At 33.2% G+C, this 26,109-nt stretch overlaps 1 pseudogene; it reads right to left on the bottom strand.

The window, feature by feature from the left end:
* Positions 1 to 14,744: 14,744 nt before the first annotated feature.
* On the bottom strand, positions 14,745 to 25,893 carry LOC149239860 (aspartyl protease family protein At5g10770-like; annotated as a pseudogene).
* Between the last annotated feature and the right edge of the window lie 216 nt (positions 25,894 to 26,109).

The raw sequence follows: 26,109 nt of genomic DNA, 5'->3' as shown, positions 1-26,109 counted from the left end.
TTTAACCTAAGAACAAGGATATCCATCAATGTCATGACAAAAAAGAATGTAATACATGTAACCATTCCTCCAATTACATGTAAAACATGCTTGAATGGATCCTCATAGTGAAATGCATCTCTGGAAGAACCTTCATCAAGCCAACCATACAACTTCTATATGCTTGTTCTTCCCTTAGATGATAAAGAGTTCTCAGGCTTGATGGATTTCAAATGCAGACAATGTCCCAAACTGGTACAACCTCCCCAATAGTGTTTTCGTCCCTGCACATCATAGCATACCTCTAGAAAAAATGAGTATTTTTGTCCCCGCCTTTAACCATATAACATGGATTTTTAGTCACCATGTCTCCTCATGTAGTCTAAGGATGTATCATTTACAAGCCTCTAACTCCTGTAAATCATCAATTTGTGCCCGTGAAAGAAATCTGACATCGAATAAAGTAATTTATGTGAACCATCTTTGCCTCAATCTCCTCCAGCTCTTTTTGACATGCAACCATTTTTTCTTGCTCCCATCTCTTTACCACCCTCTTGAGGATGTGAAGCTTCAAGGAAACTGCCTCCATCGAAGATAATCCATCATCCACAGATAACTGGGACCATGATTCATGAATTATCTTGCAAAAATCCTCATTGGCTAATCAAGTTTTGTTGAACTTGAAGAGCAATCCTTTCCACATCCTATTTCCCTTCCACTGTAAAATGATCAGAGCATGGTCAAAGAGAGTTGTCGGAGAGACCCAGGATCACATGTACCCCATCCTGTCCAAGAGATTTGGTTGAATTAAAAATCGGTCTAACCTTTTTGCAATGTGTTCGATACCAACCTTGTAGTTCCTCCAAGTCAACACAACGGGCCTTGGATATCTATCCACCATAGAGTTTGTATATATATTTTTGTTGCGCGTATTGCATTAAAAAATTAAATTAAAATAAATTATAAAATATATCAAAGAAAATATCATTTATATATATATATTTTATTAAAACATTTATAATTAATATCTATATATATATATATATATATATATATATATATATATATATATATATAGATATGTATGTATTAATTATAAGTGTTTTAATAATATATATATATATATATATTATTAAAACACTTATAATTAATACATACATATCTATATATATATATATATATATATATATATATATATATATATAGATATAGATATTAATTTATTAAATGTTTTAATAAAATATATATATATATAAATGATATTTTCTTTGATATATTTTATAATTTATTTTAATTTATTTATATATATATATATATATATATATATATCTATCTATATATATATATATATATATATATATATATATATAGATAGTGAGATGTAAAATTAGTTACTAATATAAATAATATTACAAAGATTTATCATATATCTATCTTAACTCTAAATCCACAAAGTGTTGAGGGGTCAAATTTATACATGTGTAAACATTTCCCAAGTTATATATTCAAAAAGAAGGGATCAAATTTCTACATGTGTAAACATTTCTTAAGTTATATACTCAAGAAGAAGAGGTTTACATCTTTAGTGATTTGAATTCTTTTGATACTTGGTATATTTATAACTAAAATGGATCTTAGCTGGTTTAATAGAAATTAACTTAGATCCATTTTAATCTTAGATATATGAAACATGCAAAAGAATCAAATCTCTAATTAAAATATTTTCTCAAATTTTACACTCAAAAAATAATTTATACCTTTACAAATATGATCACCCTAAATATTTAATAAATTTAACTTTAAAATAAATATAAATTGAATATACAACTTTTCCATTTAAATATTTAAACCAATACTCTTTCAATTTTTATTACAACTCTTTTTTTCTCTTTTAATAATAATAAACTATTTCTTGAAAATATTAAAAACTTCATTATTTCTTAGTATATATATATATATATATATATATATATATATATATATATATATATATATATATATATATATATATATATATATATATATATTCTTTTGTATTAAAGATATTATAATAAACATTAGCTTTATATTTTTAATATATAAAAAATAAAAATAAAATTCCAAGTAGGAAAAACCATCTATTTATCTTTTTCTTTAATATGGATGTATCTCCACTTTTAAAAACTTTCACATGTTTCCTCCGATTGCGAAAGTCAAGAACATATTTTCGCTCCAATCCTATCCATGTGGAAACCCTTAGCTTTTGCAATTAACCGTGAGCCTATCAACTCCTAGCAAAACTCTAAGTCATGCAATCAATTTCATCTAATCTCAACCACTGAAACATGCCACTCCCACTGAACCTTTTATATTCATACCATTCTCAACCGGTATGGCGTTCGAATCCTGGTGAGCGGGTGTGCCACTTCCTCTGTGCTATATCCAGCTAAGATGATGCAGGTGTTAGGTTTTTGAACCCACATCCTCTGTGTTATATTCAGCTAAGACGATGTAGATGTTAGGTTTTTGAAACCCGACGGGGTCGGGTAAGTATAAATAAGTGGATATCTCTCTAGCAAGTCTGACAACTCCCACGGTGGTGACTCCAACTGGATCAACCAGGCCTTGAGGCTAGTCTACTAAAATGATAAGGGAGCAAGTTTCGAATGGACCTCAAGACCATCGCCACTCTACAGCACGTGAAAGGGCCTCTCGATATTGTTTCTATCGGCGGTCGGGCACGTTAAGGGAAGAGCTTCATTTCAGGCCAAGTTAGTTGTGAAAATATTTTGTGGAAGATCATTGTTTTTTTGTTGGTAAAGACATAGTAATATCTTTAATTAAATTTGAAAAATAATAGTGGGTTTACTGTGGCATACTCTGAAGAAATAACAGGCTATGGTGTAGAAGTTAGGGCATTTGAGATGAGTGTAGTTGATGAAAGCTAAAACCATTTTCTAATTTAATGCCTGAATGTAGAGCCACTGTGGTTCTCAACCTCGCCAAAACCCCTTTCTAATTTAATGCCTGCATGCAGAGTCACCATGGCTCTGAACCTAGTCCCTTCAAAGGGGTGTGAAACCTCCCGGGGAATCCTTTATGTCCCGCTCCAACATACTTCTGTGGGATTTAACAGAGAGTTGTTCGATCCTCCTGGAATCATCTTATTAAGGTGAGCAACTCGAAATGGAAGGTGGGACTGAGCAGAACCAACACACAAATTTAAGGCTATAAAAGATGGATTGCTAGAATCTGTGTACTTTTGACTCTAATTTTATTTGATTCAAGGTTACAATAGCTATGGATTCATGTTTTCCCAATGTTTATTCAATGGAAGTAATTTTGAAAATCATTTCAGAAGTTCAATACCTATACTTTAGGCTCTTATTTGATTCAATTCAAGGTTGCAATACCTATAGATTTGGACTTTCCCAATGTTTATTTAATGGCGTTTTGAGAGCAATTTTGAAAATTATTTTAGAAATTGAAACCCTGTAGTGAAATATCACAAGCATTTATGCATGGATCTTGCAAAGGTTACATGTTGGACTAGGACCTTTACATGTAATATGATAAAGAATTGGGATTACGGGGATTATTCAAATTGAAGGTGAGTTAAAGAGCCTGTGAATGTCAATGTTTATCTCCCTTCTGCCTTTAGCTGCACTACAAGCTCGGGATTTTTTATCTTTAGTGTCAAAAATGATCTCCCTTGCAAATAAATTTGAAGCTGTGCATGGAAAATATGTATCTTTTTCCACAGGGTCACCATAAGAAGACAAAATCGGAGTGTATCTATAGGCCGTCACCACTATACAACTCGTGAAAGGGCCTCTCGGTGTTGTTTATGTCTGCGGCTGGGCACGTCAAGGGAAGAGATTCATTTTAAGCCAGGTTAGTCGTGAAAGTATTTTGTGGAAGATCTTTGTTTTATTGCTGGTAAAGACATAGTAATATATTTCATTAAATTTGAAAAATAATAGTGTGTTTACTGTGGCATACTCTGGAGAAATAACAGGATATGGTGTAAAAGTTAAGGCATTTGAGATGAGTTTAGTTGATGCAAGATAATACCCCTTTCTAATTTAATACCTGAATGCAGAGCCACCATGGCATTGAACTTGGATAAAACCCATTTCTAATTTAATGCCCAAATACAGAGTCACCGTGGCTCAGAACATAGTCCCTTCAAAGGTGTGTGAAACTTCCCGGGGAATTCTTTATGTCCCTTTCCAACTTAATTCTGCAGGATTTAACACAGAGTTGTTCGAACCTCCTACAATCATCTTATTAATGTGAGCAACTGGAAATGGAAGATGGGGCTAAGCAGAACCAACACACAAACTTAATGCTATAAAAGATGGATTGCTAGAATCTGTGTACTTTCGACTCTGATTTCATTTGATTCAAGGTTACAATAGCTACAGATTCGCACTTTCCCAATGTCTATTCAGTGTAATTAATTTTTAAAATCATTTCAGAAGATGAATCCATGTACTTTAGACTCTGATTTGATTCGATTCAAGGTTGCATTACATATAAGTTTGCACTTTCCTAATGTTTATTTAATGCCGTTTTGAGAGCAATTTTGAAAATCATTTAGAAATTGAAATCCTGTAGTGAAATATCAGAAGCATTTATGTATGGATCTTACAATGGTTGCATGTTGGACTAGGGCCTTTACATGTAATATGATAAAGAATTAAGATTACGGGGATTGTTAAAATTGAAGGTGAGTTAAAGAGCTTGTGAACGTCAATGTTTACCTCCCTTCTTCCTTTAGCCACACTACAAACCTAGGATTTGTTATCTCTAGTGTCAAGAAAGATCTGCCTTGCAAAGAAATTTAAAGCTGTGCATGGCAGGTATGTATCTTTTTCCACAGGGTCACCATAAGAAGATGAAATAGAAGTGTATTGATAGAATGTTGGAGAATGGACCCCGAGGCCGTTGCCACTCTACAACTCATGAAAGGGCCCCTTGGTGTTTTTTATGTTTGTGGCCAGGCACATCAAGGGAAGAGCTTCATTTTAAACCAAGTTAGTCCTGAAAATATTTTGTGGAAGATCTTTGTTTTTTTGCTAGTAAAGACATTAATATATTTTACGAAATTTGAAGAATAATAGTGTGTTTACTATGGCATACTCTGCAGAAATAACAGGCTATGGTGTATAAGTTAGGGCATTTGAGATGAGTGTAGTTGATGCAAGCTAATACCGCTTTCTAATTTAATGCTCGAATGCAGAGCCACCGTGGCCCTGAACCTGGCCAAAACCCATTTCTAATTTAATGCGCGAATGTAGAGACACCACGGCTCTGAACCTGGTCTCCCTTAAAAGGGGTGGGAAGCCTCCCGCAGAATACTTTATGTCCCTCTCCAACTTACTACCTGTGGATTTAACATAGAGTTGTTCGAACCTCCTACAATCATCTTATTAATATGATCAACTAGAAATGAAAGATGGGACTGAGAAGAATGAACACTCAAATTTAAGGCTATAAAAGATGGATTACTGGAATCTATGTGCTTTCGACTCTGATTTCATTTGATTCTAGGTTACCATAGCTATGAATTTTCACTTTCCCAATGTCTATTCAAAGTAATTTTTAAAATCATTTCAGAAGTTGAATCCCTGTACTTTAGACTCTGATTTGATTCGTTTCAAGGTTGCAATACCTACAGATTTGCACTTTCCTAATGTTTATTTAATGGTGTTTTGAAAGAAATTTTGAAAATCATTTTAGAAATTGAATCCCTGCAGTGAAATATCACAAGCATTTATGTATGGATCTTGTAAAGGTTGCATGTTGGACTAGGGGCTTTACATGTAATATGATAAAGAATTGGGATTACGAGGATTGTTCAAATTGAAGGAGAGTTAAAGAGCCTGCGAACGTCAATGTTTATCTCCCTTCTGCCTTTAGCCACACTACAAACATGGGATTTGTTATCTCTAGTGTAAAAAATGATCTCCCTTGCAAAGAAATTTGAAGCTGTGCATGGAAAGTATGTATCTTTGTCCACAGGGTCACCATAAGAAAACGAAATATGAGTGTATCCAGAGAATGCTGGAAAAAAATATGATTTAAAAAAATTCAACAATTATAAGAATTTAAGGACATTGAACAATCAAAAACCATTGAATGGCTATGACGTGATGTAGAGTAGTATGCATTGTGTAGCGTCGATTTCGAGGAATATTGAAGAAGCAGGTAATGGATGGAAGTCTTGAAAATTTCTAGTGGAAGAAAATGAGATGATAAGGAGGAGGGCGATCAAAATAATAGAACAATGAAGTTGTCCAACAATTGAGCGCGTCGGTCAAACCCCCTCGGCCCCCCACTCAAAGGCATTTTTACTTATTTCTTTCAGATTTCAGATAAAATTACACTAGGGTTGCCTAGATTAGGTGTTGGATGGAAGAACTAGCCAACTTCTCGATTCATATGTGATGTATGGGCTACTGTTTATAATTCCAAATATTTTCAAGGGAAGTGTAACAGAACCGAGGCCTGCATTATGATTAACAACCATAATTTAGATATGTGCGGTTTTAGCTTGATATCAAAAAGTTGGTTTCCAATCGAAGTCCCATGCTATTGGGAAAATTTGGGAATGAAAACCCTAGGAATCGAAGCCAACTGTGATGGTTTATTTCTAGTGGCCCGATCTAAATTGAATTTGTATGTTTTCAATCCTCAAGAAACATGATACAAATGTGAAATGGATATTATAAGCAGATCCTTGGTTTCACACAAATAACATTATTTACATAGAGAATAAGGGTAAGCATGTATGTATATAAACAGATAAAAGTATTTTCTTTTCATTTACATGAAGATCTATTATATTCATATATATATATATATATATATATATATATATAGTTTTTGTATCTTCGTTTTTTTTTTGTTCTTTATTCTTGTAAGTGGTTTATAGACTCCAGAGATTTCTCATTGTTGTATCCATGAAGTATTTGTATGAGCCAAATCCACTTAAGGGATCATTTTTTACATGCTCAACCATGAAACCTCACCTAAAAGTGTAGAGAATTGAACCCATAACCTCCCAATAGCAAAAGTTCTTTAAACAAATTGAAATTTAAATTAAAAATTATTATATTTACAATCAAATATTTTAATGTTTAACTTTTTATATATATTTTGCTTCACTTAATTTTACTATATAAATTTATATATTATTTAATTAAATAATTTATATTTGAATTAAATTAAAAAATAGTCCAATTAATTTAATCTATTTAATTCAAACTTTATGACAATGTTTCTCAACAATTTGAATTATTTAAGGTCTTATTTGAATTATTTAAGGTCTTATACCTGCACAACTACTTCAGCTTCAATAATTTAAAATTTTAAAGGAAAACCTAACACTCAAACTTCAACAATACAATATTATATAATTAAATGACTTTTATCCATTAAATTCAAAAAATATGAAAATAGTTCTTAACATCTGAATTATTTATGTCCTTATCCCCACACAACTATCTCAACTTCAATAATTTTACAACCAAAATTAACTTGGAAATCAACTTAATCTTGGACCTGAAGTGCTCCTCCCTTAGCCTTTGGGTCATTCGTGAAATTTCTTATGAAATTCACAACACAATATGTTGTTCCTACATTGTTGTTGCAAACTCTTCCCTTGTTGCACTTCTTTGTTCTGCTCTCCCTAGATGTCCAAGTTCAGAAATTCCTTAGGATTCATTCCATTAAATTTGAGAGCAAATGATGGACTTTACTGTTAATCTTGAACTTAAATTTTAAACTTTAAATGATACGATGTAAATGAATTTAAATTTCAATGTGAAACTTTGATCATTTTCAATAAAAACTCTGTAAATGAAATCCTAAGTCACTTTAATTAGCCTTTGGGTCATCTGCGGAATTTCTTGCGAAATTTTCAACAGGATATGTTGTTCCTGCATTGTTGCTACAAACTCTTCCCTTGCTGCACTTATTTTTTCTTCTCTCCCTAGATGCTTGAGTTTAGAAATCCTTAGGATTCATTACATTAAATTTGAGAGCAGATGATGGAATTTACTATTAATCTTTAACTTAAATTTTAAATTTTAAATGATACGATGTAAATCAATTTAAATTTTAATGTGATGCTCTGAGCATTTTCGATAAAAACTCCCTAAATGAAATCCTAAGTCACTTTAATATGTTCCTTTGAGAAGGTAGCAAAACTCATTCCTCTGTGTTGGTGAAATTATTCTATTCTATCATGTTGAAGAGTATTCATAAAATCTAAGGTCTATGTGTGGCTTGTTGAAAATAAACTGCGAACTTATGTTAAGTCACTCTTAGTTTTGGTATTTCCTTTTTTTTTTTATTTTAGCTAACTTTTGTTAGGATTAGATATGCTCTATTTCAGGCTTGTAAACATTTTTTTTTTATTTCTTATGCAATTTTCCTTCTGAGGTAGTATATCATGCTCACTTTCTTGTTCTTTATATAATTTCTCTTTTAAGTAGCCCACTTCATATGAGAGGGAATTCCCCAATGCATTTAACATTGCTAAAAATGTATTTTTTTTATAACCAAAATGCTTGATTCTAATGTATTTCTCTTTGGTTCTAAACAACCATGGGGCATGCATGCTTTATTTGTTATATTAACAATATTCTACTGCATAATCCATTTGTTTTTTTCAATCAATTGCAGTTTGGATTTGTTACTTATGTTACGTGTTGCCAGGATTTCCTTCATATGAGAGTTGTGTCCTTGGGAACTTTTGGCCTTAGAGAATGGATTCTTGCATCTCCTTTACCTCATTGATAATGATATGCCCGTACATGACCTTTTTTTGTTGTTTTTGTAGAAACTCATATCAGATTGCTAATAGTATATAAGCAATCAATGAATTCCTAAGAATCTCTTTGTGCCTCAATTTGCATCAAAGGCCTCAGGAAAAGATACAAATGGATTGAAATTTAGAAAAAAATCCTCCTAAGTAAAGGGGAAAGTTGTTTGTTTTCACTTGTCCCTTATCTTTTATGATGAAAAATTGCACTACACTTTTTCAACTAGCATGTTTTTACTATATTACTAATTGTAGTTAGCTAAACTATTAAAGACACTTCATTATATGGATGGGGTTGCAATCAAATCTACTTAAGTGCATATTGTAAGATTATGCCATATCCTATTTTTTTCGTTGGAACCAAATTGATAATGCTTATTCTTATCATTTGTGTGCCCTCTAGAGCTCTTGATATGCCTATTTCTATTGACATGATTTTTTCTTGGCCTTATTCATGAATAAGGTGGGGAATTTTGTAGTTGTAAGGATAATTTTTATTGATTAGCTCTCTGATGTAAATGAATTAATCTTTCACAATGTACATGAATTAATCCCTTCTTTTCCATGTATCAAACAAGGAACTGTATACAACTCTTTATTAGTGTCAGGCCAAGAGGTAACTCCACAAACTGAATTGTGATTTTTCATTAAGGCTGATCATATTGGATCTACATGTGTGGGTGAGTTCACTTCTTCTGGGCTGAATTTTGTATATATATTTTTTTATCTAGCAAAAGATACACCGAAATTATGAGATTTAAAATCTCTCGAAATTAAGTTATTGGCATATTTGTGTTGCAAGGGTTTTCATTGTTTTATTATTTTGGTCCTACTTTAATGTAAATCGAGCTGTGGTGTTTTCAACCATTCCATTCAAAAATATCATTTTCAATATATTGAGATTTGTGACTGCTTTGTAAAGTTCTTTTATTAAATTTATTTTGAGAGTGATTTTGATATAATTTCAGTTGTTGTCATTTTAGTTTGGATGTATTTTTATTTTTACTGTTAATTCAAAAATTGTGTTGTAATTAAAACTGAAATAAAATTAATCAAAATTGCGAGTTATTGATTTTTTTAAAATTGTTTTATTATTTTGTTTAACGAAATTGTTTTTAATAGCTATTATTTTTATTTCCATTTTTATTGTGAATATAAATACAGTTTCATTAACTGTAAAAATAGAATTAGTTTTAAAACTGATTGGCCAATTAGTCTTGGAAAAAAAATTAAAGACAACCTCTTTGATTGCAAACTGAAGTGGTTCCTAACGCTTAATGACCAAAATGTTTTCTTTTTTCAACTCTCTTTCCAAATTCCCCTACTCCCATCTTCTTTCCTTTGCACCTCTTGGTGCAATTGCTAGTTAGCTTGTTGTGTGAGTCATGCTACATGGGTGTGACATTGAGCTAACTCCATTGAGTTATTTTTATCAAGTTAAAGATAGGGACTGTGTGATTTTAGATTTTACAAAGATTACGTCATTATGTGTCAAACACTTTTTAAAAATCAATGCTTATATATGCAATGTCATACCATAATTCTCACATAATTCTTTAAAGGATGCTAGCTCAATGGAAGAGTGTCTGCTTATAAAGCAGGAGGTTGGTGGTTCAATTCCATTGTGTCATAATATGGATTAACCACTGATATTGTAGCCTATTTTTAATTAAATACTTTTAATATTGGTTTATTTCAATGATGAGATGTTTTTCTAGATTCATTATTTTATATTGTCTCTAAAGAGACAAGAGTGATGTATTATCTTTGAATGTAATTTTTTATTGTCTCTAGAGGGACAATAGTTAGGATCAAATACATTGTCTCTTTAAAGACAAAATGTCTTTAATCCCAACTATTGTCACAATAGAGACAATAGTTAGGATCAAATACATTGTCTCTTTAAAGACGATATGTCTTTAATCCCAACTATTGTCTCTAGAGAGACAAAAACGAAATTGTCTCTGGAGAGATAAAAATGAAATGGTCTCCAGAAAGACAAAAATTCTTATGTTATATATTGTCTTTATAGAAACAATATTTTAAAGCAATTTAATTTGAAACACTTGCTTAAGAACAATATTTAAGACAATACACTTTTTTTGTCTCAAATTAAGACAATTTACACAAAATCTATCTTAAATATTATCTTAAAACCCCTTTTACGTTGTAATAAATCTAAAGCTTATATTATTCATATAAGGAAACAACTTACATTGAAATTATATGGCATTCACCATGTAATTCACTTTTATTTGGATTTGAGTTGACCAATTATATCAGTGCCTAGTTTTTACATATTTTATGTCGGGAGTATTTTATGAAGCTAATATAATACAGATTTAGCCATCTAGCTGCATCTTATCCTAACTACTTTATTTATTTAATATAATACAGATTTAGCCATCTAGCTGCATCTTATCCTAACTACTTTATTTATTTAATGTTTATAATTAATAGCATTTTATATTTTTCGTCAAAGTTAAAGCAACATGAAAGTAAATAAAAATAAAGTATTTGAACCGTGTATAGTTTTTACCTCTAATGTCTATAACCAATGGAATACCCAAAAAAAAATCATATTTTAAAATTTTCTTTAAGTTTCAAGAACATGAAGTTTAAAATTTTCTTTAAGTTTCAAGAACATGAAGTTTTTAACCATATATATTTTTTATCTCTACGAGAAATCCATCACACATGGTAAGCATCTGTCAATCAAAATCAAAAAAATATTAATGCGCGGTTGGAATCTGTATTCAATACAAAGTTGCAATGCTCAATATGAATTCGCATTGCGTGCAATTAAAGTGTGAAAATCTTAACGTATGTTTAAATATAAGTTCATAAATTATGTTTTTGCGAGAGTATGTCCAGAGGTTTTTATTATTTTTACTGTACAGGTAAAACATTGAACTATTTTCACTGTGTGAGGAGAAACAAATTTGTGGTAGATTTTTGTAAATCTTTTGTAAATGTATTTTTCTCATGAAATTAAATTTAATATTTATATCGGTGTGCACTCAAGTTCAGATCTGAAGAATTTGTTTTTTTTTTAATTTGTAAAATATTTTTTTTGGTCTTTTTTCTTCTTCTTTTTTTATTCGAGTTTTTCTACCGGTTTTTAGACAATATATTAGAGACTTGGCAAAAGAGAAGATAACAAAGTTTCTAGATGGGATTTGAAGCAATATATACAAGGGAGTCTAAAACCATAGATTCATTTTTTATATAAATTATTGGACTAGTAAGTCCAGACATTATATTAGAGACATGGCAAAAGTGAAGACAACAAAGTTGCTAGACGGGATTTGAAGCAATATATATAAGGGAGTCTAAGACCATAGGCTCATTTTTTGCATAAATTATTCGATTAGTAAGTCGAGACAATATATTAGAGACATGACAAAAGTGAAGACAACAAAGTTGCTACATGGGATTTGAAGTAATATATATAAGGGAGTCTAAGACCATAGACTCATTTTTTACATAAATTATTGGACTAGTAAGTCTAAACAATATATTGGAGACATGGCAAAAGTGAAGACAATATATTAGAGACATGGAAAAAGTGAAGGCAACAAAGTTGCTAAATGGGATTTGAAGCAATATATATAAGGGAGTCTAAGACCATGGACTCATTTTTATATAAATTATTGGACTAGTATGTCAAATTATATCTCTTGGTGAGACAGGTAAGGAAATTAGAATGTGTTGTGTTATATTCTTTCTACAACTAGTTTCACATGTTGTACATTGTGTCGGGTCACTTCCCCCTAGGGTTTGCAGAGGGCAGAGTCACCCCATGGTTTTGTGCATGGGGTTTGCAGATGGTTTTGGGCATGATGGTTTTCTACCCATTGTATTTTCTAAATCTAGTTTGGAGGTTTGAAAATTGGAGTGATAAGGTTGTAATCTTGGGGTTTGAAAATTAATTTTGTTAGGTGAGTGAAGTCTAAGCTATGGATAGTTTAATTTTGTGAGGTTCAGTGAAGTCCACAGTTTTTAAAAATAGATGTAAAATTCTAAATTTGAGTCCAAGTCAAGTTGAGAATCATTAGTGGAGATTACCTGAAAATTCAAGAAATGCTTCTATTCTAACAAAAAGAGAAGTCATGTTGAGAATCATAGCTAAGATTACTTGAAAATTCATGAAATGTTTCTATTGTAAGAAAAGAGAAAATAGTGCATTCTCTGTTGAAACTGACACCACCGATGCATTGAATTATTAAGTCAAAATTGAGAGGGGTTGACTTATTTCAAATTCAGATAATAAGTCATTTGAACTTGTTGTAAAAATCATTAACTCTGGTGCATTTTTAGTGGTAAAGGAGGAAAGCCCCTACAAATACTATTTACAACCATGTTTTGAGAGAACTTAATGACAAACATGATGTTGTTTCGAAACAAGCTCTACAACCTCCTCTTGGACATTGCAGAGCTTATGAATTTTGTAATGGACAATGAAACTCACATGTGGTCCTCCTTTTTCTCCATGTGGAAATTCACATGAAATTGTTTATTATTATCTCTTTATGGAAGGTTCACCGCACATATGATACATAACGCTGAAATTGAAAATGTACTATGAGATGACATAATTACATATGTTACTAGTAGGAAATATACTAAGAGATGACATAATTACATATGATACTAGAAAATTGTACAGTTTCTATATTTCATTGGCCTTTTGAAGGCATTTTATGTAACACACAACAATGTATATATTCCGTCATAAATATATCAAGTTTTTTTCCTTGAATATATATATTATGGATAACTTAACATTAAAATTAAAAGAAATTAGAAATGTGTCCTAAGTAGTGTTGTTCACTGATATGGGTTGAATCATTGCCCTCGCTTAAGGAAAACTATACAATTTAAAGTGGTGTTTTGACAATTCATAAAAGAGTAGAGTTTCACTACTTCTTTGTACTTTTGAGTCTTAAATTCCTAACTTGAAGACTAATTTTTAGCCAATAGTTTCCTCAGTGGTTGACACAATGAGTTGCTAACAATGAGTTGCTATCCCTTCCAACTGGTTTCAAATACCAGGGAGGGTTCATCTTTGGCCCCTTGTGATAATTCTCAAGGGGCTTTCCCATCCACCCTCCAACTAGTTACTAATTCACCATGACAAAAAAATAAAACAAACTTGAAAAATTTGATAATAAAAAGATGGATGAAATTGTGATATAAATTGTTAATCACTAACTTTATAACACATATTTTGTGAGTTTTAACGAATGGTTGAGATATTCTTTAAACTTCTCTTTAATTTAAATTAGAAATGAATTAAATTAAATAACAAATTAAAGAATTTATAATAAAATTATAATAGATTGTAAAGTGTTGAAAACTTCGATAATAACAAAAACAATATGGAATAGAGAGATAATTATAATACACATTTTTGTGAGTTGCTAGATATTGTTTGAGATATCTTTTCATATTTTCCACTAACTTTAAAATACATATTTTTCTGAGTGGTTAGATATTGATTGAGATATTTTTTCATATTTTTTTATAAATTATAAATAAATTTAACTTAATAGTAAATTAAAAAAGTTATATATGTCTACATTTATAAAAAATTTAAAATAGTTAATAGTATTAATATTAAGTGTATTTTATTATTATATTTTTTCAATTTATTATATATATATATATATATATATATATATATATATATATTAACTATTTATTAAGAAGGATTATTTATATCCTACAATGTTAAATTATTAACAACGCAATTTTCAAAAATATAGTATTTGATACCTTATAGAAAGTTGAAGGATAGACGTTGTCCATGATAAGGCTAGGATGGGGCTAAAACCTCCATCTAACCCAAGACCTAAACATCTGCTTATTGAGTTTTACATGACAGAGGCTACGATCTTTTGCAGAAACATACAGGGAATTTACTGGTATTATTGGAATTATTAGAGCAGTGCTAAGTATCGCAGGAACCAGAGGCAAAACCAATTCTTTCGCCTCTTGTGTCAAAAGAAACCTGCATCTGTTGCTGTTGGAAGTTCCCGATAATGTTAAAATTGTCTGATTGTGATGTCGGTGCAAATGCCAGGCACACCTGGGATCCATCACTTTGAACGAGTATCAATATCCCGAGGGCGCTCACACTCACATCTGCGTTGTTCTGGAAATAAAAAGTTATGGTCGGAAGCCTGACCTGGTTGTAGCCAGATAGGTCGTAGCAGGTGTGGAAGTTCGAATAGGGTTGCACGCTCAGAAGATCCTGCGTCTCGCTCCAGAACGAAGCTTTCAGGGCATTGTATGCCTGTGGGACGAACCACGTTATGACTGTTCCAGAGTCCACAATGGTGCCTCCTCTTCCAAGAACAGTAGGCGGAATCGAGACGAGAGGGGTGAAAATGGCACTGGGAGGAATCAAACCTTGACCGACGCTGAACGAGCCCGTTGATGTGGAGGATCTGAAATCAGGAAGGCAATTTGAGAATTGCCCGCCATATTTGCTTTTTGTCTGGGAAGGAAATTCAAGTGCAGTCCACCCCAATCCTAAAAGCCCGGCCGACCCCTGAAAGAGCCCTATATTTCTATGCCTGCATCCAAAGGCAAAGCTCTGGAAAGAGTCGGAAGCCAAAGTGGAGGTCTCCTCGCTGAAATCTCCCTGTGTGCTTGATCCATCCCGATAGTTCACTTCATAAACGCAGCCCCCAACACTGCAGGGGTCCACATTGACTTCTAAAGTGGTCAATTCAGTACAGGCAGCCAAATCACAGGGTAAGTGTTTGTAAGAAGATGACTGCTCAGGATCAAATACGTGATCTACCTATGAATAAAAATCTGAACAAGGGTTGCATTGTATCCATGTCACATCGTTGCTCGTGTCAATTATGAGCGACATATTCTTAGTTGGTGTGCCAAACCCTGCTGTTAGAATATAGTTTCTTGTACTGACTTTTCTTCCAGGTTGAAGAGGAACATTGCTCATTCGAGAATAAGTCCCGTTGTTTCTCGACCTGCTTATTATATTCAAACGATTATTGTCTCGTTCAAGAGTTTAAGAGACCAAGTCTATCCTTGAGCTCAAGTTCATGGGCATGAGAGGCGAGCAGGCCCCGTGGATATGATCTAGTCTTATCTTCACTTCCGGCTTTAGCTCTTCTTGATCTGCAGACACAAATTCTGATTATTATTATTCTTATTTTTTTGACCTGCAGACTGTTGAAATGTTACTTTCAACTGCAGCGCCAAAACTGCGAGTTCCCCACACCGCTTTTTACCAAATGGTCGTAATTCTCTGGGGGGCAGCGAGCACACTCATCAGCTGACATGTACCCTGAGCAGTTTGCCAATGCAACTTTTCCCCATCGTGTAAAGTTCGGTAAAAAAGGGTCGTGCGATTTTGCCGACAACCGTCCGATTGGGTACATTCCTCTGGGCTTCCCGTACTAGTAAATGAATACGGATTCACTTTGCAAGGCCTGCACCATGGAGCTATTTATTACTTGACTTGAATTGGAATTTTCATTGATGGCCATAATTTACTACGGTTGTTGAATGTAGGTGAAGTTTTTAATTTTATTGTTTTTAATTCACGGGAGTAGTTTTTCTTACGGTACAAGTAAAATGTAATGTCATTTTTTTTGTTGAAGATGTAATGTAATACACAGCAGTGTGAAAGTAAGAAGTGAAAAGAAAAATTACAAACAACAGTGTTAATTTTCAGGGAGAGACAGAGAAAAGTTTTTAAACTGCCTTTGAAGCAGTCTTGATGTAATCCCTCTATTGGGGGAAGAATTTTGTAACAATCAGTCTTGCTAATGAATAAAAAAAAAAATTGTGTGAAAAACTTTGTCTTCTGTGTTAAAAGAAAAACAGAGCACTATTCTTTGTTTAGATTCTTTTGTTTTTGTTCTGGAATTATCATAAATTCCCAACATGGTATCAGAGCTTGTCCAGGCTCTTTGAAGGTGTCAACGAGGCTGAAGGAAGGATTTCTTGTTGCAGCAGCTTCTCCAGCAGAGTGAAGACCCAGTCAAGAAAGAATCCAAGGTATTTCTCAAGTTAGTATTTTGTGTTACTATTGAGGACAGTAAGTTATTTTAAATACACAGTCAAGTATTTTGAAGCATAGTTAAGAGTGCAAGAATGGTTGGAGCCAGCACTAGCATGGGTATTTGTAATACTCAGCTCCCACAATTTAATGGGAAAAACTATGACTATTGGGAAATAACTATGAGAGCTTTGCTTGCTTCCCAAGACTTATGGGAATTTGTTGAGGATGGTTTTGAAGAACCAGCAGATGAAGATGAGTTTAACAATTTGACTCAGGAAGAGAAAGAACTGTTGAAGAGAAATAAGAAGAAGGATTCTAAAGCCCTCTACTTTTTGTATCAAGCAGTGCATGAGAGTGTGTTTCCAAGGATAGCAGCAGCCAAGAGATCCAAAGAAGCATGGAAAACTCTCAAGATAGCCTATCAAGGCATGGAGAAAGTGAAGACAACAAAACTATAGTTGCTGAGGAGAGACTTTGAGACTCTCTGCATGAAGGAGTTAGATAATATAAACTCATTCTTCACACATCTGATTGGTCTGGTCACACAGATAAGGTCTCATGGAGAGATTCTTGAAGAAAGGAGGATTGTGGAGAAACTATTGAGGATCCTACCCTCAAGGTTCGATGTGATTGTCACCACCATAGAAGAGACAAAGGATCTAACAAACTTCTCAGTTGATGGACTACATGCATCACTGATGACACATGAGCAGAGATTGAGTAGAAATGAAATCTCATCTCTAGAGCATGCCTTTAAGACCTAGATGTTTTTTGGAAGAGGAAGAGGTCAAGGCAGAGGAAACAAGAGAGGAAGAGGCAGAAGCCAAAACAGAGGTGGAAGAAACAATCCAGCAAATTCTCAAGGAAGAGGCAACAATCCAAATCAGAACCAAGGCCAAGGCAGTAGCCAACAAAGTGGAAAAAATCATGCTCGGACAAAGGTATGATAAATCCAATGTCTAATGTCACTATTGTAAAAAATATGGGCATTATGCAAATGAATGTAGAAAGAAGAAGCATCATATGAGTAATAGAACTAGTGCAAATTTCACTAGAGAAAATATCAGCCAAGATAATTTGTTTTTAGCCTATAATATGACTGAAGAAAAGAGTGAAGATGTATAGTTTCTAGACTCGGGTTGTAGTAACCATATGACACGAAACATAGCCCTGTTTTCTATGTTAGATCAGAGTGTGAAGTCACAAGTCACACTAGGGACTGATAGGAAAGTTTCTGTTATGGGAAAAGGAGAAGTAAATGTCTTAACAAGGAAAGGTGAAAAGAAAACCATAGCAAATGTTTATTATGTTCCTTGAATGAAATGTAACCTCATAAGTATTGGACAACTTATTCAAAAGGGGTACAATGTTTTCTTTGTGGATGATGTATGAACCATCATAGATAAAACACCCAACAAACAATGTATTGCTGAAGTGAAGATGACAAGGAACACGATGTTCCCTCTCAGAATGAAAGCAGATTTAAAAAATGGAGAAGAAATAGCAGTAGTGACACAAGAGGCTTTCCAAAGCGAACCAAAAGATGAAAATTGGTCGTGGCACTTGAGATTTGGACATCTCAACTTTGGAGGTCTTAACTTGTTGAATAGAAAATGAATGGTAAGAGGATTACCATTGATAGAGAAACCAGACAGCCTTTGTGAAGGTTGTATCTTGGGGAAACAACACAGAGAAAGTTTTCCATTTGGGCAAAGCATAAGGGCAAAAGCACCCTTAGAGATTTTCCACTTAGATTTATGTGGACCGATGCAAACTCCATCACTTGCAAGCAGCCACTATATACTAACATTTATTGATGATTTTACTAGAAAAACTTGGGTTTATTTCCTGAAGAACAAAAGTGAAGTTTTTGAAAGATTTTGCAATTTCAAAGCACTTGTAGAAAACCAAAGTGGGTTGCATATCAAAGTTCTAAGAACTGATAGAGGAGGTGAGTATATCTCCAAATAATTTCTACGTTTTTGTAGAGAAAATGGAATTCATAAGCAGTTTACCACTAGGTACACTCCACAGCAAAATGGAGTTGCCGAAAGGAAGAATAGGACAATAATGGATATGGCAAGGAGTATGTTAAAGGCAAAGCATCTGCCAAATGATTATTGGGCTGAAGATGTACATTGTGTAGCATACATTTTGAATAGATTCCCTACAAAAGCAGTCATGAACATAGTGCCAGAAGAAACATGGAGTGGGACAAAGCAAGGAGTCACCCACATGAAAATGTTTGGATGTGTGGACTATGCACACATTCCAGATCAATTAAGGAAGAAGTTGGACAGCAAGGGGGGAGAAATGTATTTTCATTGGATACAATGAGGAATCCAAAGCTTATAGGTTGTATAACCCATCCACCAAGAAGTTTATTGTGAGTAGAGATGTTCAGTTCATTGAAGAGGAAGCTTGGGATGGAAGTATAGAGAAAATAGTGAATGTTAAAAACTCTTTGTCTCATGATGAAGATAATGAGGAGATGGCTGAAATACATCTCCAAACAGTAGCACCAACACAAGGGCAACAAGAGACACCCTTGAGGAGAAATGAAAGTGCTTCTCCAAGCACACCACAAGGAGGAAATTCAAGTACTTCTTCAAGCACTTGTACACCAAATGAAAGAGGTAAAAAGTTCAGAAATTTAAGTGACATTTATGAACAAGAGGCAACAAATGAAGGTATGAACTCTTTGTTTTCTTTATATTGTCATGTTGATGACCCTGTTCATTTCGAGGAAGCAATTAAGGATTGGAAATGGATAAAAGCTATGGATGAGGAGATCAATGCCATAGAAAGAAACAAGACATGGGATTTAGTTGAACTACCAAAAGGAAAGGAAGTCATTGGAGTTAAATGGGTATACAAGACCAAGAGTAATGTTGAAGGCAAAATAGAAAGACATAAGGCAAGACTTGTTATCAAAGGATATAAGCAGCAGCATGGGAGAGACTATGAGGAAACTTTCGCACTGGTTGCTAGAATGGAAACCGTGAGAGCAGTGTTGTCCATAGCAGCACAAAACAAGTGGAAAGTTTACCAAATGGATGTGAATTCAACATTCCTAAATGGAGTGTTAATGGAAGAGGTTTACATTGAACAACCTCTAGGCTATGAAAATAAAGGTCAAGAGCACAAAGTGTGCAGATTGAAGAAATCTCTTTATGGGCTGAAGCAAGCACCAAGAGCGTGGTATAGTAGAATAGATTCCTATATACTCGAAAATGGATCTGAAAAGTGTGAGGGATAACCCACCCTCTACATCAGAGAAAAGGATGGTAAAATTCTAATTGTTGTGTTATATGTTGATGATGTTATTTTCACAGGTAATGATGATTACCTTATTGAAAATTTCAAAAAATTCATGAAAGAAGAATTTGAAATGACTAACATGAGTTTGCTGAGATACTTCTTAGGAATAGAAGTAGAAAAAAATGGAAATGGGATTTTTATCTCACAAGCGAAATATGTTAATGAAGTGTTGGAAAGATTTAATATGCAGGAGAGCAAACCAACAATCGCTCCCACAGTGATGGGATTAAAACTTAGCAAAGAGGACAATAGCAACGATTTTGATCCTAGTTTGTACAAGAGCATAGTTGGCAGCCTCATGTATTTGACTGCAACTAGGCCGAATATAATGCATGCTGTTAGTTTGATTTCCAGATTCATGGAGAGGCCAAAAGAAGCACATTGGCAGGTAGCAAAAAGGATTCTGAGGTATGTTAAAGGTAGTAAAAGGTTTGGCATTTTATATACTACTTCAGAATGTTCATATTTAATTGGATACACTGAGAGTAATGGGTTGGAAGTGTAGATGATCGGAAAAGCACATGCGGTTATATTTTTCACATGGGTTCAGGAGTAATTTCGCAGGCTTCTAAAAAAACAGCCTATTGTAGCGTTGTCTACAACAGAGGTAGAATATGTGGCAGCTACAGCAGCAGTGTGTCAAGCAATTTGGATGAGAAGGATGTTAAGGAGTTTGTGCCAAGAGCAAGCTAAAGGAACTGTGATTCTTTGTGACAATAGCTCAGCTATTGCATTATCCAAGAATTATGTGTTTCATAAGAGAACGAAACACATTGACACAAAGTTTCAGTACATCAGGGAATTGGTAAATAATGGAGAAATTGTTTTAGAACACTACGGAACTCAGGAGCAAGTTGCAGATATTTTGACCAAACCATTGGGGTAGAAAAGTTTTGAGTTTTTGAGGAAATGTCTGGGTATGATTGATAACCCACCAGTTGAAATTAAAGGGGAGTGTTCAAATGTTACTCTCAACTGCAGCGCCAAAACTGCCAATTCCCAGCACCGCTTTTTACCGAATGGTGGTAATTCTCTGGGGGGCAGTGAGCACACTCATAAGCTAACATGTACCTTGAGCGGTTTGCTAATACAACTTTTCTCCTGAGCGTAAAGTTTCGTAAAAAAGGGTCGCGCGATTTTGCCGACAACTGTCCGTTTGGGTACACTCCTCTGGGCTGCCCGTACTAGTAAATGAATATGGATTCACTTTTCAAGGCCTGCACCATGGAGCTATTTATTACTTGACGTGAATTGGAATTTTCATTGATGGCCAGAATTTACTACTGTTGTTGAATGTAGGTGAAGTTTTTAGTTTTATTGTTATTAATTCACAAGAGTAGTTTTTTTTACGGTACAAGTAAAATGTAATGTCATTTTTTTGTTGTTGAAGATGTGATGTAATACGCAGCAGTGCGAATGTAAGAAGTGAAAAGAAAAATTACACACGATAGTGTTAATTTTGAGGGAGAGACAGAGTGAAGTTTTTGAACTGCCTCTGAAGCAGTCTTGTTGTAATCCCTCTGTTGGAGGAAGAATTTTGTAACAGTTAGTCTTGCTAATGAATAAAAAAATTTTTGTGTGAAAAACATTGTCTTCTGTGTTAAAAAGAAAAATAGAGCACTATTCTCTGTTCAATTTTTTTCTTTTTGGAATTATAAGAAATTCCCAACACAGACACAAATTCTGATTATTATTCCTATTTTTTTGATAGGGCACATGAATATTGCAAACACAAAGAGTTCTGGTTTGTATTAATGTAGCGTTGAAAACTCCATAATACCAAACATGAAAAAGTTTAAGTAGCCAGGTGATGCAATTCTTATTAATATAAACCAAACATAAAATCATTCACATGCAAGTAACTAGGTGGTCGGATTTGTATTGACATAACGTTCAACCCGCAGTAAATATATGGAAATGATACCAGGTGACTCGACATCTTAGCCAACATGTTAGGATCACTAAACACAAAGAGAAGTGGTGTCTTATTAGTCAGAGCCACGGGTTTTTATTTGTTTGAGAATTGCTAGTAATTTGATAGAGTCAAGTTTACTGAAATCACTTTAATACAAAAGAATTTTTGAAGAAATATTTACTCTCCCTAACCTGAAAAAAACAACTGAGAACATGGAAAATTCTTGTGAATTTTTTCATTTGAAGTCTTAGACTGAGATAGTATGGTAACTCTGGTCGTTTGCGGGTGCTAAACTGTCCATGAGCCTGCACTGAGGCAGAACAACGGCCCCGCTTAAACATATCATTAGAGAATGTGTTACTTGGATAATGTGTTATTTGGTTATCATTAGAGAATGTGTTACTTGGATGAGATAAGATGAGGTGCAGGTAGGAAGTTGAGATGAGGTGAGGTGCAAGTAGAAAGTTACTTGAACATCTCAACCAAAGAAATTTTCATGGCCCGAAAAAAGAAGCATTTGGCAAATCTCTACCCATCTTATCATTTCCATTTGAAGTTTCCAACTGGGATAGTATGGTAATTCTCATGATATTGAGTTGCTTAACTGCCTATGAGCCCACATAGAAACATATCAGCGATTTCTCTTAAGAAAAACGAGAGGGGGATGTGTTTTTTTGCTATCCATCCAGATGAACTCAGTAAATATAAATTTCCCTACAGACCAACTTCTATATTGTCAAAATTCATTCGATCAACTTCCCTATGGATCATGTTGGGCATTTTGCAAATCCTCGTGTGTCTTTCCATTTGAAGTGCTCAATTGAGAGAGGGTGGTAATTCTCATGGTATTTCTAAACTGCCCATGCACCTTCATTGAATCAGAACAACAACCATGCTAGAAAATGCGTAGCTTAGGTATCCATTGAGATTGAGATTTATAGAGTAGTTACGGAAATCAAAGTAGATACGAAAGGAAGCCGGTCATGGATTTATGCATTTTTGTCCCCAATTTTTTTTTATCTAAAAAGTACTATGAAAAAGTAAAACAAAAAAATTACCTTACCTGTGAATGAAGCTGAACATTTGGCAAACCCCTTTGGCTCTTTCCATTTGAAGTTTTCAACCGAGATAGTATGATAATTCTCATGGTCTAAGGCTGTTGCACTACCCATTTGCAGGCATTGAAGCATTAAAACAACAACCATCCTTATACAAAAGACGAGAAAATGTGTTGTTCAGTTACCGATTGAGATGGGGCAAAGGGCTATGAAAAGAGGAAAGAGTAAGGATGGCTATTAATATTACATTTGGTGAAAGATGACAAGGTATGTACGATGGTTATTACTTAATTAGAATGTAGATTTTGGAATATTATGAAAATTTTAAGATTTTTATTTATTGAATTTTTAAAATATTTGAATATTTCAAAATTTCTAATTAAATTAAATTAAATTTAAGAAGATGATATGTTATGTGTGATGGTTATTACTTGGATTGTATATATTGGAATATGATGAAAGATATAAAAACAAGAATGGTTGTTTGATTTTTGTTTGTTAAATTTTTAAAATATTTCAAAATTTGTAATAAAATTAAATTCAGGTTTCGATTTGATTGTAGATTTTAAAATATTGAGGGTTTGGAGTATGTTTTCAAAATATTTTTACTTAACTAAAAGTCATTCTTCTTGACTTAAAAAAACAAGTTAATGACACAATACTCTTATATATATATATATGTATTATTCCAGGATTATCATCAGAACTTCATCTCTAGCGCTTATTAGCTTACTTTTAAGCTAAAGTAAATTTAAAAATAGTTTAAAACAGCAAAAGTGTTGCTATGGTAAAACGAACAATTTACCTCTTAAATTTTAGCCGTACATGTTATTATCAATGTTTTATAAAGTTAAATGGGCGCAGATATTATCCACCCATATGATAAAAGTTGAAAGATCTCTTTGTATATTTGTTTGGTTTTGAAAACTATTTGAAAACAATATATTGTGAGGCTAAATTGTAGCAACATGCCTTTATGAATGTTAAATGTTGGAAAATACGATAGGTAAGTGATCATATTCAATTAATGTTGATTAATTAAATAGATGAAATTAATTAAAGTCAATAGTTTCTATTTACTCTATATAGGTGACAATTGAGGGGCACCACCGATTGTTGCCATCTCAACTAGCCAATGGATGTACCAACATGCCCATCTCAATGTTAAATGCGGGAAAATATGATAGGTACGTGATCCTAATGACTTTGCAAAATTTTGACATTTACAATATTCCAGTATTAAGGAAACAATGTTGATAACATCGTGTTTTTTTATCATTTTTATTAGATATATAACTATATATAAATATGTATTATAAATGTTCTAATAAAACTATATATATATAACTAAAATGAAATTTTGTAGTTTAATAGAAATTAACTTAGATCTATTTTAATTTTAAATATATGAAAGATACATAAGAATCAAATCTCTAATTAAAATAATTTTTCTAATTTTATACTGAAAAAATAATTTATACCTTTACAAACATAATCACCCTAAATATTTAATAAATTTAACTCTAAGATAAATATAAATTGAATATACAACTTTTCCATTTAAATTTTTAAATCAATACTCTTTCAATTTTGGTTACCACTATTTTTTTTCTCTTTTTAATAATAATAAAATATCTCCAGAAATTATTAGAAACTTCCTTATTTGTGAATTTATTTAAAAAATAGCTAAATTATAACATATATACATATTGTAAAGAATATATATATTCTTTACTATTCTTAATAGTAAAGAATATATATATATATATATATATTCTTTACTATTAAAGATATTATAATAAACTTTAACTTTATATTTTTAATATATAAAAAATAAAAATAAAATTTTAAGTAAGAAAAAGTCCAAATTTCTTTAAATTTATATACCATTTGTTTTAAAATTCCAAGCGGGAAAAAAATCTATTTATATTTTTCTTTAATATGGATGTATCTCCACTTTTAAAACTTTCACATGTTTCTTCCGAGTGCCAAAGTCATGAACATGTTTTCGCTTTGATCCTCTCCGTGTGGAAACCCTTAGCTTCTGCAATTAACCGTGAGCCTCTCAGCTCTAGGAAAATTCCAAGTCATTTAATCGATTTCATCTAATGTCAGCCATTGAAAGACGCTGCTCCCACTGAACCTTTTATATTCATACCATTCTCAACTGGTCTCGCGTTCGAATCCTGGTGAGCGGGTGCGCCAATTCCTCTATGTTATATCCAGCGAAGATGATGCAGACATCAGGGTTTTGAACCCACTTCCTCTGTGTTATATCTAGCTAATATGATGCAGATGTTAGGTTTTTGAACCCTAACGGGGTCGGGTAAGTAGAAATAAGTGGATCTCTCTCCAGCAAGTCCAACAACTCCCACGGTCGCGGCTCCAACTGGCCCGGCTAGTCCCTGAGGCTGGTTTACTGCAATGATAAGGGAGTAAGTTTAGAATGGACCTCAAGGCCATCAGCGCTCTACAACTCATAAAAGGGCCTCCGAGTGTTGTTTATGTCTGCAGCCAGGCACATCAAGGGAAGAGCTTCATTTTAAAACCAGGTTATTCGTGAAAATATTTTGGGGAAGATATTTGTTTTTTTTGTTGGTAATGACATTGTAATATCTTTCATTAAATTTGAAAAATAATAGTCGGTATACTGTGGCATACTTTGAAGAAATCGCAGGCTATGGTTTAGAATTTAGGGCATTTGAGATGAGTGTAGTTGATGCAAGCTAACACCCTTTTCTAATTTAATGCCTGAATAAACAGCCATCGTGGCTCTCAACCTGGCCAATACCCCTTTATAATTTAATGCCTGAATGCAGAGTCATCGTGGCTCTAAACCTGGTCCCTTCAACAGGGTGTGAAACCTCCCGGGGAATCCTTTATGTCCCACTTCAACTTTCTTCCAGGGGATTTAACACAGCGTTATTCGAACCTCCTGCAATCATATCATTAATGTGAGCAACTCGAAATGGAAGATGGGACT

Source organism: Pinus tabuliformis, chromosome 8 (genome assembly GCF_031772625.1).
Source record: "Pinus tabuliformis cultivar Carrire ecotype Pingquan chromosome 8, CPIR1, whole genome shotgun sequence".
Taxonomy (NCBI): domain Eukaryota; kingdom Viridiplantae; phylum Streptophyta; class Pinopsida; order Pinales; family Pinaceae; genus Pinus; species Pinus tabuliformis.
Note: the sequence above shows the minus strand (reverse complement) of the source record. Positions and strands in the feature narration are given on the sequence as shown.